At 32.1% G+C, this 19,997-nt stretch overlaps 2 long non-coding RNA genes across 2 annotated transcripts; one reads left to right on the forward strand and one right to left on the reverse strand.

Moving 5' to 3' along the window:
* The first annotated feature begins 7,765 nt into the window (after window positions 1-7,765).
* LOC130644825 (uncharacterized) lies at window positions 7,766-12,166 on the forward strand. The gene is made up of 3 exons (XR_008982630.1): window positions 7,766-8,408; window positions 11,005-11,130; window positions 11,277-12,166. It is a non-coding gene; the product is annotated as an uncharacterized LOC130644825 (long non-coding RNA).
* A 139-nt stretch (window positions 12,167-12,305) lies between these two features.
* On the reverse strand, window positions 12,306-19,290 carry LOC130644826 (uncharacterized). The gene is made up of 3 exons (XR_008982631.1): window positions 17,699-19,290; window positions 16,633-17,619; window positions 12,306-16,463 (listed from the first exon to the last, which is right to left on the reverse strand). It is a non-coding gene; the product is annotated as an uncharacterized LOC130644826 (long non-coding RNA).
* Window positions 19,291-19,997: the final 707 nt, after the last annotated feature.

Raw genomic sequence — 19,997 nt, forward strand, 5'->3', positions numbered from 1 at the left:
TAATACCTTGTAGTATTCGGTAATATACTGTAATGCCTTGTAGTATTCAGTAATACACTGTAATACTTTGTAGTATTCAGTAATACTTTGTAGTATTTAGTAATACACTGTAATACCTTGTAGCATTCAGTAATATACTGTAATACCTTGTATGTTCGGTAATACACTGTAGTTTTTTGTAGTATTCAGTAATACACTGTAATACCTTGTAGTATTCAGTAATATACTGTAATGCCTTGTAGTATTCGGTAATGCACTGTAATACCTTGTAGTATTCAGTAATATACTGTAATACCTTGTAATATTCAGTAATACCCTGTAATACCTTGTAGTATTCGGTAATATACTGTAATGCCTTGTAGTATTCGGTAATACACTGTAATACCTAGTAGTATTCGGTAATATACTGTAATGCCTTGTAGTATTCAGTAATACACTGTAATATCTTGTAGTATTCAGTAATATACTGTAATGCCTTGTAGTATTCGGTAATACACTGTAATACCTTGTAGTATTCAGTAATACACTGTAATACTTTGTAGTATTCAGTAATACTTTGTAGTATTTAGTAATACACTGTAATACCTTGTAGTATTCGGTAATATACTGTAATGCCTTGTAGTATTCGGTAATACACTGTAATACTTTGTAGTATTCAGTAATACTTTGTAGTATTTAGTAATACACTGTAATACCTTGTAGTATTCAGTAATATACTGTAATACCTTGTATGTTCGGTAATACACTGTAGTACTTTGTAGTATTCAGTAATACACTGTAATACCTTGTAGTATTCAGTAATATACTGTAATGCCTTGTAGTATTCGGTAATACACTGTAATACCTTGTAGTATTTAGTAATACACTGTAATACCTTGTAGTATTCAGTAATATACTGTAATACCTTGTATGTTCGGTAATACACTGTAGTACTTTGTAGTATTCAGTAATACACTGTAATACCTTGTAGTATTCAGTAATATACTGTAATGCCTTGTAGTATTCGGTAATACACTGTAATACCTTGTAGTATTCAGTAATATACTGTAATAACTTGTAATATTCAGTAATACCCTGTAATACCTTGTAGTATTCGGTAATATACTGTAATGCCTTGTAGTATTCGGTAATACACTGTAATACCTAGTAGTATTCGGTAATATACTGTAATGCCTTGTAGTATTCGGTAATACACTGTAATACCTTGTAGTATTCAGTAATACACTGTAATACCTTGTAGTATTCAGTAATATACTGTAATGCCTTGTAGTATTCGGTAATACACTGTAATACCTTGTAGTATTCAGTAATACACTGTAATACTTTGTAGTATTCAGTAATACTTTGTAGTATTTAGTAATACACTGTAATACCTTGTAGTATTCGGTAATATACTGTAATGCCTTGTAGTATTCGGTAATACACTGTAATACTTTGTAGTATTCAGTAATACTTTGTAGTATTTAGTAATACACTGTAATACCTTGTAGTATTCAGTAATATACTGTAATACCTTGTATGTTCGGTAATACACTGTAGTACTTTGTAGTATTCAGTAATACACTGTAATACCTTGTAGTATTCAGTAATATACTGTAATGCCTTGTAGTATTCGGTAATACACTGTAATACTTTGTAGTATTCAGTAATACTTTGTAGTATTTAGTAATACACTGTAATACCTTGTAGTATTCAGTAATATACTGTAATACCTTGTATGTTCGGTAATACACTGTAGTACTTTGTAGTATTCAGTAATACACTGTAATACCTTGTAGTATTTAGTAATATACTGTAATGCCTTGTAGTATTCGGTAATACACTGTAATACCTTGTAGTATTCAGTAATATACTGTAATACCTTGTAATATTCAGTAATACCCTGTAATACCTTGTAGTATTCGGTAATATACTGTAATGCCTTGTAGTATTCGGTAATACACTGTAATACCTAGTAGTATTCGGTAATATACTGTAATACCTTGTAGTATTCGGTAATACACTGTAATACTTTGTAGTATTCAGTAATACACTGTAATACCTTGTAGTATTCGGTAATACACTGTAATACTTTGTAGTATTCAGTAGTACACTGTAATACCTTGTAGTATTCAGTAATATACTGTAATGCCTTGTAGTATTCGGTAATACACTGTAATACGTTGTAGTATTCAGTAATATACTGTAATACCTTGTAGTATTCGGTAATACACTGTAATACTTTGTAGTATTCAGTAATACACTGTAATACCTTGTAGTATTCAGTAATATACTGTAATACCTTGTATGTTCGGTAATACACTGTAGTACTTTGTAGTATTCAGTAATACACTGTAATACCTTGTAGTATTCAGTAATATACTGTAATGCCTTGTAGTATTCGGTAATACACTGTAATACTTTGTAGTATTCAGTAATACTTTGTAGTATTTAGTAATACACTGTAATACCTTGTAGTATTCAGTAATATACTGTAATACCTTGTATGTTCGGTAATACACTGTAGTACTTTGTAGTATTCAGTAATACACTGTAATACCTTGTAGTATTTAGTAATATACTGTAATGCCTTGTAGTATTCGGTAATACACTGTAATACCTTGTAGTATTCAGTAATATACTGTAATACCTTGTAATATTCAGTAATACCCTGTAATACCTTGTAGTATTCGGTAATATACTGTAATGCCTTGTAGTATTCGGTAATACACTGTAATACCTAGTAGTATTCGGTAATATACTGTAATACCTTGTAGTATTCGGTAATACACTGTAATACTTTGTAGTATTCAGTAATACACTGTAATACCTTGTAGTATTCGGTAATACACTGTAATACTTTGTAGTATTCAGTAGTACACTGTAATACCTTGTAGTATTCAGTAATATACTGTAATGCCTTGTAGTATTCGGTAATACACTGTAATACGTTGTAGTATTCAGTAATATACTGTAATACCTTGTAGTATTCGGTAATACACTGTAATACTTTGTAGTATTCAGTAATACACTGTAATACCTTGTAGTATTCGGTAATACACTGTAATACTTTGTAGTATTCAGTAGTACACTGTAATACCTTGTAGTATTCAGTAATATACTGTAATGCCTTGTAGTATTCGGTAATACACTGTAATACGTTGTAGTATTCAGTAATATACTGTAATACCTTGTAGTATTCGGTAATACACTGTAATACTTTGTAGTATTCAGTAATACACTGTAATACCTTGTAGTATTCGGTAATACACTGTAATACTTTGTAGTATTCAGTAGTACACTGTAATACCTTGTAGTATTCAGTAATATACTGTAATGCCTTGTAGTATTCGGTAATACACTGTAATACCTTGTAGCATTCAGTAATATACTGTAATACCTTGTAGTATTCAGTAATATACTGTAATGCCTTGTAGTATTCGGTAATACACTGTAATACCTTGTAGTATTCAGTAATATACTGTAATACCTTGTAGTATTCGGTAATACACTGTAATACCTTGTAGTATTCAGTAATACACTGTAATACTTTGTAGTATTCAGTAATACTTTGTAGTATTTAGTAATACACTGTAATACCTTGTAGTATTCGGTAATATACTGTAATGCCTTGTAGTATTCAGTAATACACTGTAATACCTTGTAGTATTCGGTAATACACTGTAATACTTTGTAGTATTCAGTAGTACACTGTAATACCTTGTAGTATTCAGTATTATACTGTAATGCCTTGTAGTATTCGGTAATACACTGTAATACCTTGTAGTATTCAGTAATATACTGTAATATCTTGTAGTATTCGGTAATACACTGTAATACTTTGTAGTATTCAGTAATACTTTGTAGTATTTAGTAATACACTGTAATACCTTGTAGTATTCGGTAATATACTGTAATGCCTTGTAGTATTCGGTAATATACTGTAATGCCTTGTAGTATTCGGTAATACACTGTAATACCTTGTAGTATTCAGTAATACACTGTAATGCCTTGTAGTATTCAGTAATACTTTGTAGTATTTAGTAATGCACTGTAATACCTTGTAGTATTCGGTAATATACTGTAATGCCTTGTAGTATTCGGTAATACACTGTAATACTTTGTAGTATTCAGTAATACACTGTAATACCTTGTAGTATTCGGTAATACACTGTAATACTTTGTAGTATTCGGTACTACACTGTAATACCTTGTAGTATTCGGTAATATACTGTAATGCCTTGTAGTATTCGGTGATACACTGTAATACCTTGTAGTATTCAGTAATACACTGTAATACCTTGTAGTATTCAGTAATATACTGCAATGCCTTGTAGTATTCGGTAATACACTGTAATACCTTGTAGTATTCAGTAATATACTGTAATACCTTGTAGTATTCGGTAATACAATAATAGTAATACGTTGTTATGTGGATTATTAAAACTTTAAACACGGTTGCTATTGCCCGCTATGACGTAAGTTGTAACCAATGACATGCCGCCCTTTACCTGGGTAATAAAGCTATATATGGCACTTTTCTGTCATTTGTATTTGGATGTCCAGTGTGATATTTAAGATGATTTAAGTTTGTTGTTTTTGTCCTCAGTGATCATACATTTTCCCCCGCCATTAGCTTGACTTTCGTGTAAGTCACTAGTCGAAAACCAACAACCGTTGCAAAGAGGCTACAATAAACACTCGACGACAGCATGTTGAATAAACAGTGGTACTCTGTAGTTTGACAAATCATTAGTATTATCCCTATTGTTTTTGTTTGATTTTTTATATTTTCAAATATCTATACGCCAATAAGATGAACACTACTGCGTTACCTAAATTAGACCAAAGCTAAGTTGTTTATTTTTGAGCTTCAAAGATTATCTTTAATTTTGTAAAATTTGGGACGACAATATTTCTAATTGGGAATTTTTAACATCGATATGCGTGTGGCGTGGTGGAATGCAGAGGCAAGGGGGGATTGCGGGATTCCTACAATTTCGTATCCTGATACTATAATATGCACTAATCATTGCTCCCCATGTTAGGATATATATAACTTGCTTCAGAGGTCCTGCAGTGTTTAATACTGGCTCTAATATTCCTTGACGGTGTTCTTGTAAGTCGAAATATCGAAGTTTTTTTCGTGCATTCTTATCACCCTAATTTTTAAAAAATGTTGCAGATTAAAACAAAATAATACCAACACACCAATTCATAACAAAACAATTACATTTCCCGTTGTAAAAACCGGCGTATAAAAAAAAAATTCCGACGAAATAGAATCTCTTTAGAAAATTTTTAGGCGATGTTTTATAGAACTGGAGTGTTGCACTAACTAATCGTTCATAATCTACACTTTGTGCTAAAAATGCATGAAGTATAAACTAGTATATAAATAACTAGCTGTATTATACTTCGTTTAGAAAGCGTTATACTATTTGACAGCCTGAGCGCTAATGAGAGGGTGGAAGGGAAGCGGAAAAGAAAATGAGATAAAAGACGTGCTGAATTACCTCCTTTTTTTTACTGTGTTATATTAAAATAGCAAGTGGTAACAAACTATAAAATGTCGTGCTTCTTTGTTTTGTTTAATAACTTTTTGTGTCTAGTAGCATGATTCGGACAAATACGTTTTTAAGCGTTTTAATAAATGTAGTTTACATCTTATGTAATTTTGGAGATATCGTAGATATATATTACGTTAATTATGCTGAACCTTATTAAGTGCACAATTTGTCAAGGCTGTTATTGGTCGAAAAACAAAAAGGACATATATAAAATCACTGTTTTGTCTAGAAAGTGTTTAAAATTTAGAACGATATCTTTTTTATTTGAACCTACTTTTGTTTTGTAGTGTTGAAGTGTTTTATTTTCTTTCTATTTTGCTTATTTACATAGGTTTATTATTTTTTTTATTTTACTAAACATTTTTTACAATTACTTGGTAGAAATATTTCACAGTCCTAAAGGTTCTGGACTGATATGTAGCTCTGCCAAAATTGTTTAAAAGCACAATGTATATATGTTAGAAATCAGATTATATTTGTATCAGTTATTTTTCTGTTTATGTCTTTCTCCATGAAGTATTAACGAAAGTTCAAGAGACTCGAGAAAGTGATTTGATAAAATGAATGCTGGAGTTATCAACTGTATTGTTAACAGGCCCCAGAATAATCTGAGGCGTTTTGTACGTTAAATGACTTGGGACTGGGTCAATTTTAGCAAAAAATGGGAAAATAAAAATATCTTTTTCTCTCAGTACTTTCAGAAATGTTAACAACGTGTATGAGCTGGTCCTACCTACACCATATTTTATAACTAAAAACGTCGCCCAAGATTGTAGGTTTGGCATAGTCATGACTATTGATTGAGCGTTGTTCAAGTCAGTTCAGCCAGTTTTAATATCAATTCTCTAGTTAACTGACGTCAAAGATTAAATCTTTTTAAAACAAAATTAAACCTGCAAAGGAATAGCGGCGGAGTGGATTATTTCAACGCTAAGAAAGCAGAAAGGTTTAAAGCCAGTCAACTTTTAGGAACAAAAATTTTAAAAACAAAATAATTAGCAGATATTTAATCAAATTTCAGTATTTTTATTGCTTTTTTCCGATTTGTTTGATTTTAAGTGGAAATCCACCTTAACGGAAATGGTTTTTATATTCTTATGTGGTTAAGTTTTTCTGTGATTGGTTAATGTGCACGAAATATACTACGGAAAAACGAGTGTAAGTTGCACCTATTTTTCAATGCCATACTCCAGAAAGGCTACACTTTATAATTTGCTGAATATCGAGCAAAATGACAATTTGTAGAGAAATTCATTCCAAAATTTTTTACTCAAAACATTATTTTTATAAAACAGACAAACGTTCGCGGTAACGGGAAACAAAGGTCAAACTTTTTTTTTTATTTTCTTCACTTAAAATGAAGTATGATGTGACATGACAGACATGTTTTTATTATTTATTTTTACTCTAATGTTGACTAGAAGCAATTTAAAGTTTCAATGGTTATGATGTCATAGTTGCGTTAGGCTATACTCATAGTTAGTATGTAGGTCAGATCAAACAAAATTCAGTAAACCTAACAGATTATTGGAAACTTTGATATCTTACCCTGAGGCATATTTATACATAATAAATTGCTAACATACATGTAACAGTAGAAACCTCTGTTCTCCTATAAAGAGCCTTTGAGACTCCTATAGTGAGATTTTTTAGTTCACAAAGAAACACATTAAAAGAGACCTACGTTTATCAAGATCTATGTTTAGATTCAGGATCTTTTTCAGACCATTCGCGTTTTTCTTCTCCCTTTTTATTAACTTATTTTTAGGGGATTACCGTAACATAGCCCATCATCAACCCCGCGCACACGATCCCCGAAATGTAAAGGAATGTCAAGAACCGTAATAATTTAATATTTGGATTGAAACATTTAATAACTTATGAAATATTTATAGCCATTTTTTGCTAAGGGCTGGCTTTCTTTTAGGGCTCATTTTGAGAGCGCGCTACAATGAAATTGATTACCCTTAGTAAATAATTAACGTATAGCGTCAGAAAGATTTTACACAAACAGAAAAACCTCTTCAAAATTTGTTATTGTTAACCTGACATATCTAACTTCAAGAAATAACCAGGAAGGAGATCTGGAAATAAAAAAGAAAAGTTGTTTTTTCTAAAAATACTAAATTAGAGTTTTTAACTCTAAATTTAAGTTTTTAATTTTAATACCTTTTTTAATTGCGATAGCGCAATGTTTTGGTTTCGGCTCAGCCCTACGGCATTCAAAAGTCACATTAATAAAGTTATTTTAAGATAACAAGTGCTATCTTAAGATAACTCTATTAATGTGATTTCGGAATGCGTGTATATTCACATAAATGTCTTGATTGTAAGATAACTCGAGTTATTTTAAGATAACATAAATGTGATAATTCTATCTTTTCTAATGCGCATATGTGTAAATGAACGTTGCTTAGGGTGCGGATACGTAAAGTAGCTCACAAAACAACAGCCTACATGAATTTCCGGCCGTATTGACATTTATTTTGATACGTCATTTGTATTGTCCTTGTGGTGTCGCGTATGTGCTCTGCTGTAGAGTTCGCTCTGCGGTGGAGAACAAGATGCATTTTGTTAGTTTTGTGTTGTGATGTATTGTCCCGTGTTAATTATGTAAAGAGAATAATTGTAATTTTGGTACTATTTTTAGTTAAATTTTCTGCACATCTTGCACATCTTTTTTCTGCGCATTCAGTCTTCAACATGTAATGACAGAGTCGAACATACATTTTTGTATTAAATTTGCTGTTGAGTGAAATTTTTCTTTCATACATCACAGGAGTTGTCCTGTATCTCAGCATCTGTTTTAGTTGTTTTCTCTCACATGTAGTTGGCTTGGCTTACGCCACTATATATCTAGTAAGTGTTTATTTCTTATTATATTTTATGTCATCTTACATGTGTAATTTGTTGCTTAAATTTCGTCTTGTAATTTTGTCGTTTAGCGAGTAAAAATAGTTAACTCAGTTGAAATCGTGTAAGCACCTACACTAGTCGATAAGGCCCGCAGAAAAATCTACTTAGTGAATACACAAAAAAAAAATTTTCCCCGTGTTTCCCCGTCGCCTTTATTGAGTAGAGCTTAAAACGCTGCTGAAAATAAATGTATACAGTATTCTCTTCAATTAGCGGACACTTAATTAACGGACACTCGAGCGGACAAATTTTTTTGCACGAAATGGCAACTATAGGCTTTTTTTCTCTCCAATTAGCGTACAATCCAAAAAATTAGAGACAAGCATTTAATTTTAAAATATCTATTTTAAACACTTTAAAACTTTACAGGAAATGTCTGCTTTTACAGTCTCAATCTTCTTCGCAAACCAGTCAATCAATTTTTCTTGTCCATAAAACTTATACACAACTGGTATTTCCAGACCATATCCACCTCCACGATTAACTCTCTTTCCACAAACCTAAGCTGTAATCGAAGTGTTCGAGACTTTCAAGAACATGAAAAATATTTTTGATATGTTTTGTGGCATGTGTACAACAATGCTTTCGTTTTGTAAAGAATCAGTTCTTATTATTGCTATTGCATTTCCGTCCACTTCGTTAGATGGCTCATGCCTGAATTGTAATAGCTCCCTGTAATAGTACTCATTTCAATCCTTTTCGATGAGTATGGGTATTTTGACCTCAATATCTATGTTAAACGACAGTTTGAGCGTTAAATGCAGTTAAACCCTGCCATTCATCTAGTGATTAGTGCAGATATACGTTATACTAAAACTCTGTTGAGTTGTTATAGAAAGAAGTTTTCTGCAAGTGCGATTCAAATAAAATTGAGTTATTTATAAGACATTGAATGCCAGTTGGATCACTTAAACCGTCACACATCATGGCGGAGTGCTTTATTCAGATGTACTGTACCCCCTACCTGAACATATATTTTAAAATCTCACAAGTAGCGGTGAAAAAAGCACGAAATAACTACACCATATTAAAACCTTTTCAAGCAGGATTAGCCACCAAACATTTTCTATTTTGCAAAACGTTGTCACGATGGCTCAAGACACATAAAAACTAGTCCGTTAACTATAAACCCAACATACATTTTAAAAATCAGGGAACATTTTTTTGTTTTTTTTAAGAAAAAATACAGAATTTATGTCAATATTTCTTTGTGTATCAAAGCTACATTGGCCAAACATGCGTTTCCTACTGATCACAGTGTTTGTATTCCGTGAATTATGTTTAGCATGGGTAAAATTCATGGTATTGTTGTTTAAAAAAATTGTCAAATTAAGTCCACTTGAGATATTTGAACTAAGTCTGTCTACAAAAAACAGTTATTCACATTAATTAATCAGCTCAAAAAATATCTGCAAACTAATTACAGACGATGTGGCATCCACAAAAAAAAATAGTCCACATGGAATTTAATTCATGTGAAACATAATTTAGTGGTTCTATATTGTTATCCATTAACATCTTAGCTTTAACTGATTAACTGTACAGAGTCAAGCATGGTATTCCAATATTCCCGCATATACTTAATGAAAATCATACTATATATCACAAAACTTTGTTAAAATTTAATTGAAATGGAGTTCTCTAATAGTCCGGATGTAATACAATTTTCTCAATGAATGTGTAGTCTACGAAGTCTGTTATTTCTATTTGTCTTTTTGTGACCATGTCAACAGAATTGAAAACATTGTTTGGATTTTTATAAAGCAATAAGGAAAAAAGAATCAACAAGCATTGCAGTTAGTGAGTGACATACATCGCTACTTTTTGGCCACAATGGACCAGTGTCAGTGTTGCAAGTGTTTGATTGTGCGTCAAAACCAATACATATGTGTTCAGGCTGAAAATATAATCAACAAGTCACCAAGCCCAAAAAATACCGTCAATGAAGAAACTTTATGAAATTCCTGAAACTTGTACTTGAAAAAAGCAATTGGCTTTTAAAAATTGATTCTGGACCTATTTGTATTCATGAAAACGGCACACAGTTATAACCTATGGTATAAATCCAATAGCACTAGTGGAACAAATACTCCACATAAATGTTTTTCTTTTTGATTCAGCCTAAAAAACAGCAAAAATGCAATGTGTACCAACTAGAATTTTTCTATAAAAAAATTTTTTTTCAATTAAGAACAACGAGTTTCCATTCATTACTATCTGCATGCATGAATAGATGGGTTTTTTTATTTATATATTTCCAGCATTAAAAAATAATTATTTGAGGAAACTTCTTAAATGTTTCCATTCATTACTATTTGCATATATATAAATGTTTTTATATTTCTTATTTTTGCAACGTTAAAAATAATTATTTGAGGAAATTTCTTAAATGTTTGTTAAACTTTCACACAACTGTTTAAAAAGTTATGCAGACTTTTACTTTGGACTAAAACGTTCTTTTACTTTATATTTTTATTGTACATGAAGCAGAGACCAGTGTCCTTCTAGGGTTATTAAGAAATATTTACGTTATATTTAGGTTAAATCTTGGCATTCATTTTTTTGCTTTGCTAAATTGTATTTTTGGTAATATAGAACAGACAGCCAATTACTGATATGAAAAATCGTAAGAATAATATTAAACGAAGATCCATACAATGTAAATGTAAGTCCTTGCTTTTTTATTGCTTTAGACTCCTCAAATAGAAATATGTGAACACATCTTTTAGAGTACTATTAGACCTCTATGTATTGTCTGCAAATTCCGGAGAATTGCTTCAATATTTTATTGTTTTGTGTTTTGTTTTTTAGTGGAGAAACTGATTAGATTACAACGAACGAGTGAATGATCAGTGAAAAACAATCTAAGAAATGTACGGATGCTGAGTCGTTTACAACACATGTAAAAAAGTGCGCCAAATATAACTTTTAAAAAAATCTGCCGAATTTATGGATACTGTGTCGTTGATAGCAAGCACAAACTGTGTATTTGCTTTCCCCTCTTGAAAATTTTAGCGAATGTGTGCATGAGAGTTCTGTAACCATGGAACCAATATACGTCTTATGTGCCTTTAACAGAACACTGTGTGGTGAAAATCAATATAAGAATTGCGTCAATGCTGTGGCGGTTTCACGCGCTGTTAGTAAAAGTATGGATGCTGTTTCTAACAAAACATTATAATCAATGCAAAATGTTATTTTTACATTTGTTAATGCTCGGGAACTGCAATCTTTCTAAAAAGAGTATGAATGTCATGTCAAGCAAAAAAGGTGTACTAAGCTATGTTGTGGAAATCATTGCAGCAAATATAAGGTCGTGTTCCCATAAGTTCTTAAAAAGATGATGGATTTAGTGCAGCTCTGTCGGTAGAGCGTTTGAATCATCTCCTCTACTTGAGATTATAAGTTCAATGTCCCCCCATTGTCTAGTTAGTTTGTCATTTCATAAAGATTTTTGTAGCAATGGGAGCTAAACACTGGAAACCTGGTCCATCCTGAAATCCATTGAGCACAGACCACATTAAATATAAATCACCATCAGTGGTTTGAGGCAGAATTGTAAGAGAATTTACATACTGGATGGTTCTTTTGTTATGAAAGTTTTTTTGCAGTAACTTTAATGACTAAGGTGTCTTTTTATGCCACTACCTGTACACATGATAGAGCTTAAAAGTACTGCCAAACTCTTTTTCCATGTATTGGAATAAAATGTTAGTGTTGATCATGTTGTTGTTATTTGTTTCTTTACAATACATATTATGACTGCTAGGTGATATATTTCTCTGTTTGCTATTACTTTTCCTAAAATTCATAGTTTCCAAATTAATTGTATTCATTTCCAAAGTTTCTTCGTGTAACATTTCTGTGATCTAATAACAAGATTCTTAAAGATTAATTGTTTTTTAGTGAAGAAACTGATTATTGAAATCCACTAGCTGTTACTGTTTTGCCAATTTATATAACCAAAAATTGCAGCAAGCTCAACTGACATCCAGTTATACAATGGCAAGTGCCTTAGCACAAGCAGATCGATATTAACAAATATGTTCTTGCTTAATTAGTCTTATATATTAATTCGGTATATAACTTCACAATGAAAATAAATACGAGAAGTTTGATTGATGATGACATTTTTTATTTTATTTTAACGGATATTTCGTCTTGTTACTACAAGACAATTATCAACGTAAATTGTTACAATTATCTCAAAAGTTTTTTAAATATAATTTTCAACAACTACGCAATACACAGAGGACGTATAAAACAATACTTAACGAAACATATAACACATAACGGCATACCCAAAGGTATATAAACTATATACCGTTGGTGAGGGTAACGTCCACCGCGCGGTGCACAAATGCACTCCTCCCCTTGTTGACTATAAATAATATTTATCTTAAAACAATTTTAATGGAACAGATAATCCCTGTACATTAAGCGTGGGACTCTTATCACAAATATACATGGCCTCAGCTATTTTTTTCTTTTTAAAGTGGTGAACATTATCTATCAAAATACTGAAGTTCTTTTGTTCACCAAGTTGGTAATTCTCAATGACTGAATGTTTTAGGATGTGAGAGTTCTTATGGCGTTTTTGGTGGTCTATCTTTCATTAAGCCTCCTGGCTGTTTCACCAATGTATATAGCATCGCACTATTCCACCGGACAAGTATATTTGTACACAACACCATGTTGTGTTCATCCTTGGTTCTATTTCACAGAAAATAGCAAACATAACATTTTACATTGATCAGCAATGCGTGGCTTGACATTGGCTGATAGAAACTGTTTAAAAGTGTTAGACGCTTTACTAAGCAGTTACCATTATTTTCTAATTCGCTTTTCTTAAACGAAATTAACCTTATTTATTTTCCCGTAGCCAGACTTGACAGAATAAAAACCATGAAAGGTGTTATTGGAGATTCATTGGTGTCTTCTTCAAAAACAGTGTCGGCATTTTGAATGTTGAAATTTCGCTGTGTGTTATTAATTACATTAGATACAACTGCTTCGGGATAAGTTTTTTATAAACACATTTTTTAAGTGATTTAGTTCGTATTTCAGATCTTGTGATTAAGAGCATATATTAAACGCTCTCAACACCAACCATTTAACCGTTTCAACTTTCCATGGGCGTGATGCAGATGAATTCTAGTGCATTTATATGTCAGTGTTCGTGTCTTTTCGATAAATAGATGTGTTTTTACATCAAGAAAGGCTATGTAGTTATCGTTTTTAACTTCATATGTTCACTGGATATTCGAATGGTAACTATTAAGTGTGATCAGCACATTGTTTATCTGGTTTTCATTAACAGTGTCATCTACATATTTCTTCCAAAATTTTACTGAATTTTCTAATTTTGGGACTATTTCATTCTCCAACTCAACCACGAAGATATGCTAGGACTGGTCCTAGAGGCGAGCCCATTGCTACACCATCTACCTGAATATAAGTTGGTTGTTAAAACTGAAATGTACATGTTTTGTACATGAGATTAATAGATGTTTCATTTCCTCTCGCTTAATTTTTGTTTCTATAACTTTTTCAGCATATATCTTTTGCAATATTATGTCTATCTTTTGTTCCAACGGAACGTTGGTGAATAAACTAGTGACGTCAAAAGGTACTAGTTTGTAATTATGAGGTATCTTTTCTCCTTTCAATGATAATATAAAATCTAAAGAGTTTCAGTAGTATATGTTGACTTTGTCAGCGGTGTTAAAGATTTCTCGAGGTAGTTTGATGTGTTGTAAGTAGCAGATCCGATATTCGATATGATGGGTCGTGATGGTAAATCGTCAGCTACTGTAGAATTAGGTGGTATCTTGTGAACCTTGGCGGTACCATAAAACTGAGCAGGGCTGGAACCTTGTGGATACAACTTTTTGTATTCGTTTTCTGTGCTCTCTGAACTTGATTAATTTGTTTTCTTATTGACATTTGGTGTTATATACATAGTGGTTGTATTATAAGATGGAGCGTAAATATCTACGCAAATGTTTATCGTCGTCTTGTGTTTAATCCCCTTCTAAACTGCCTTATCCCAAAAGAGCCAAAGCTCTTTTGTTAAAATTATTCTTCTATTTGATTTTTAATATTAATTGTTAATCAACCGCATTTGATGTGGTACTTTAATATCAGATTTTTATTTCCTTAAAGGGCGGAAGAAATTTACATCTGTAAGGCTTTAACAAAAAAGTTAGGAAAGAATTGGCAAGTCAGGAGCAATCCATACACATAAAGTTGGCTAACATTTGCGAAATTGCCTTCACAAAATATTCAGGTGAGAATTCCCGATTTTAAAAGCAATCCATACATAACACATTCGGTTATGTTGGTAAATCGAGCCTCTGATAAGTAAGAGATACAGTTATTTCCGCAAATTAGACCTTTGATAATAATTCAGGAAAGAGCTCCTGTTTCTAGAAGCAATCCATACATCACAGATTCAGTTGTTTCGGTGGATTGGCCCATTGTTAAGCATTCACGAAAAAGCTTCTGTTTCTAGAAGCAATTCATACATCACAGATTCGGTTATTTCGGTAAATTGAGCCATTGGTAAACATTCAGAAAAAGGATCCTGTTTCTAAAAGGAATCCGTACATAATAGATTTGATTGTTTCGGTGAGCTAGGTCGTTGAAAAAAAATTTAGGAAAATGGTCCTGTTTCTAGAAGCAATCCATACATAGCAGGTTCCGTTGTTTTGGTGAATTGGGCCTTTCATAACACCGAAGTCGGCACTTGTCTATGGCATTATCAGTTAAGCCCTGCAGATTTCTCTCGTTTCGCTTAATTTTGGCCGGAAATGAATTGTGTCTAATGTATTATCACATATACGAACTCTACTTGTCTTGTTTCGATGAATTGAGGCCTGAATACTTTTGTATATAGCGATTATCTCTTGGTTGAACGAAACCTTTTTTTGTTTCACAACATTAAAACTTGTTAACATATACTGGAATGAACTTTAGGCAAACGTGTATCACGTCGTCTTCGTTAAGGATTAATCTGTTATGCTTTTGAATATAGAAGAATCCGTTTTTTTTGTGAAACAATTGTTAATATATATTGAACGATTGTAGTTTGTAGTTGTAGTTTCTTGATGAAATGTGTTTGTGTATTTCATAGACTGAAGTTATGAATTATACTTTCAGGTTTATTGAATGGTTTTATGATGGTTCTCATAATGTATATAAATGTACTGACAGTAACTCAATTTTTCTTTGTAGTTTCCTCAAATAATTATTTTTTTCAAAAAATATGCTCATGCACTACGAAAGTCAAAACCATTAGCATCTGCGGCATCACAGAATGTTTCACAAGAAGATTACTACTTCTTTATATATTGCTTTTTGTTAATATAGAAAGTTTTTTATGTGATTACTTCAAAAAAAATATGATCAAGCTTGTGGCCATCCTTTTTAATATATTACATAGCATGCCCGGAATGATATTTTGAAACATTCACTTTCTATTTGATAGCCCATTGTGATTGATTTCAATTTATTTCCACAAATGAATATATATAATACAGTGCCACGTATGAGGTGAGCTAGTTTTACGTATACTATACATCTTGTATTATTATAAGAAGCAAATAAGTACTTGTTAAAAAAATATATTCTACAAATAGTTGAAATAGTATACAGCTAATAGTTTTGATTGAAGTAGAATGAAATTAATGCGGGCTAAAAGACTTTGGAACAAACTCAATTTCTTTATTCCCTTTATAGTTCAGAAACATATTTTAATGACTTGACACAAGTTGATAATATAAATTGATTACAAACAATAGAACATGCTGCGTGGAGTGAGTGAGGAGGAGAAGAAGAAAACTGTTTTGAACATAAACGATGAAGATCCGTCTAGGAGATGGAGACCCGTCACGTCACATTAATTCATTTCTTTTTTGAGTATGCCGACTTCTTCTTCACATCTTTTCAACAGCTCTAACTCAATCAGAACAACTCTTTTAAATTTCATCGACAATCCTTTAAAAAATACGATGTAGTATATATTGGGAGATATTTTTGTGTAACAATATTTTCGTTGTTGCCACTATTTTTTAAGCCCTACAGTACCTCTATCCGAATGTTTTCACAATAAATGTAAAATCGTGATATACGAAGTGTCAAGAAATGTAACAACAATTCTACTTACCATCAATTCCGGTATTTTCCATCCATTGGGATGACACTTCATGAAGTCTACCCATAGTTGAGAACTGTTTTGTGATGGCGGCATTGTAGCCAATAAATCCAATGCTAATTGAATGTGTTCCTTCAAATATGAAAAAGTAGAAAATAAAGTATGATGACACAACATGTATCAACAAAAATGTATTGGAGTTTGTTTCACTATCCAAAATTCAAAACAACAGACAAAATGTTTTTGAATATCAAGCCAAAAAAATCTGTATATTTTGAGATAAAAATATAGTATGTTCCCTAATTCTAATAACCATATCCTAATACTGTATATATTTAGAAATAAAAACACATTGAGCAAAATATTTCAGCATCAAGCATTCGTTGTAAAATTTAAAAACTTTAAAAATTGTAAAATTTAAACCCTCTACTTCTATTTTATACATAAACAGTATTGGCTCTCAAGTTTTACTACCATACAATATAATTTTCAACATTTAAAATTTTTATCAGAGTCTCCACAGATTTACATACTATGTAATTCAATTCTCCTTTTATTATCTGCCTTCTTTGTTTCTTGTTTGTCCTTATATGCATTGCTTCTGCCCATGAAATAAGGTGTCGTTGTCCTTTTCGCTAGCTGTTGTTATTTTTAAATTTTTCACGGAGCAAATTTCCCATTTTGCTAGATCTTTTTCAGAGAGAAGATATATTCAGATGATAGAATATATCTTACCTACTTTAATCATAGAAACTTTGCAAGATTGAATTGAATTGAAGAAGAATTTCGAAAAGTGAAATTAAATTTCGTGAGATAAATTTTCGCCATGGCACCATTATGCGATTGTTTCATGAAAAGTACATACACATTTTCAATGTGTTTATTGAAATTTCAACACGTTCTTGTTTCAATTATTCCTTTTGAAATTCACTATATTGGTCAGGAAGGAATCATTTTTAGCTCGAAATATAATTTTTCTGCACTTCACTCACAAGCTACCTAGATATACAACCATTGGTCAGGAAGGAATCATTTTTAGCTCGAAATATAATTTTTCTGCACTTCACTCACAAGCTACCTAGATATACAACCACCTTCAATCTACATTCGCTCGGCGTTCATTTTTTTAAATAATGAAACAATATTCAGCAACCTTTCCCAACAAACTATCTGATGCTGATTAATTAAGTCTCAAATGATCCTCCATTATAGAAAACTTCATAGATTGTTATTAAACAATTGATATTTTATACTCTTAGCCTTTTACTTTGTGTTTAGTACTCTACTGTGAGTTCCTGTGTTATGATAGTTATCCTTTTTAAGCAATTTAGTTTGGTGCGGTTGTCTATACCATGGCAAACAACTCTGTTTGTGAGTGACCACGGTAAAATATACAGTATGAATTAATGGCCCCTTAACTCACCGCTGGAGGCAAAAAAGAAGGTGAGATAACTCTTGTACACGCCTAACTGGCTGGCCATCTCCAAAGGCTTTCAGTCTGTCTAGCCATAAATTTGGCCAGGAGACCCAGCGTTGTCCCTTCAAACCACCCTTATAATCATTTTTTCTTTCTCTATAAAAGAAAGCTTAAATAACTAGGCCAGCCATAAATTATAATATGAAATGTTGTGGAAGGTTGAGCTGGGTATCCTGGCTACAGCCTCTGCTGTCTAGTGTAAGTGGCGGCTTCTCAAGTTTGTAGATACCGATGATGGCGTAAATAAATAAATCTTAGTGTTATATTTCCTTGTCTGAAAACAGGGTAGAGGGTGGGGAACAAGGATGCAGTAGTCCGTAAACCGCGGAGCGCCCTGCAGTGCAGCGGATAGACGCAGAAGCGATGCGCTCCGCCCTGACATGGTCACCAGGTCTCTACATTATATGGATTCTTGGATCTCCTGAAAAAATCATCATTATATCCATTTTTTATACATATGGTCAATATATCAATATTTAGAAGCCCGTTCATTCCAGTGCATATGGACATAATATCCATTCTACATTATCGATATATTGTCCGTTTTTTATAGTGAGGATGTTGTAAAAACAAAGCCCTTAGAAGTCAAAAAAGTCATAACGAGGACATTTTAAACCTTGTCAAAACCCAACCCAACAACTTTACTATTTAAATCTGACTGTTCAAATCTTCGTTGTCCAACCATTAACTTTTGATTAATCACGATAGAAAATTCGAAGAGCTTAAATTTCTGATTTGTTTCCATTTTAAAAAAGCTGCAAAAGATAAATAAGAATTTCATCCATATCGTTACTTATCGGTACTGGCATGGATAGAACTTGATGATGTGGTTACAAAAGATTGCGTAACAAAGCGTACGGCGGTTCTTATTATTAATGGCAATTAAAAATAATTAAAATACCCCGATATCGAATTGAACCTTCGATTTTTTTGTAGATTAATGGAGCTTATTCTGTTCACCGCAATTTTGCACACAAAGAGACGGAAAAAGGGTATAACTGTATGAATTTTAAATTTTGAATTGATTTGGATTATTGTTTGTTGCAGTATGAAACTAATTACTGCACACCATGTTGTTCTTCCATTTGAACTACCACCTTCAAAGATGGATTGGATTCGAACCAATAACTTTCATGGTTTTACAACAATAGACATTTGCTTGGAATTAACAAAATTCAATGTCACTTCAAATAAAAACACATCATAAAGCTTGTTGTTACAAAATTAATTGTGAGTTAAAAACCCTAGCTAAGTATTACAGGTTTATTGAAACTGTTGTCTCCTTGAATTAACAAACTTTAGACTTTGCCAAAGTTTTTATTAAAGTAAAGGGTGTAGCCAGCTATTTGAAAACTTTTGTTGCAGCCAACTGGTATTCGGCTATTTTTGCTTTTTAGGCAAATTTTTAAAAAAATTCACGTTAATTTAAATACAACCTAGACCCGGGACGACGTTGTACTTATGAAACATAATACAAGTTAACCTGGGAAGAGGTCAGGGAAGGGCAACAAAAAGTTAGTATGTATCACCATGCTCGACAGCATGACTACATGTATTAATGTAACTGTTTCTCTTTTATTACTTGCAGAGTAATGAATTACCCAATGGGTTATAGCATATGCTTGCCATTTATAAAACAACGCCTCCATCCATGATCGTACGCATTTAATATTTTGCAACGTGAAATTCATCCTTGAACAAAATTTAAAATTTTAGGCCTACTAAATATCTTGAATTAACATTTAAGGTCGATTTTGATCACATGAAACGTGTACAACTGTTCTAAATTTTAACGAGCTTGTTCGAAAACGCATGCTGTACAAAAAAGCAAGGGGAAACTTCATTCTAGTCAATACACAAGCAAGCGAACTGAATTAAGTAATAGGGGAAGATGTCCTAT

The sequence above is a fragment of the Hydractinia symbiolongicarpus genome, chromosome 5 (assembly GCF_029227915.1).
Source record: "Hydractinia symbiolongicarpus strain clone_291-10 chromosome 5, HSymV2.1, whole genome shotgun sequence".
Classification (NCBI taxonomy): domain Eukaryota; kingdom Metazoa; phylum Cnidaria; class Hydrozoa; order Anthoathecata; family Hydractiniidae; genus Hydractinia; species Hydractinia symbiolongicarpus.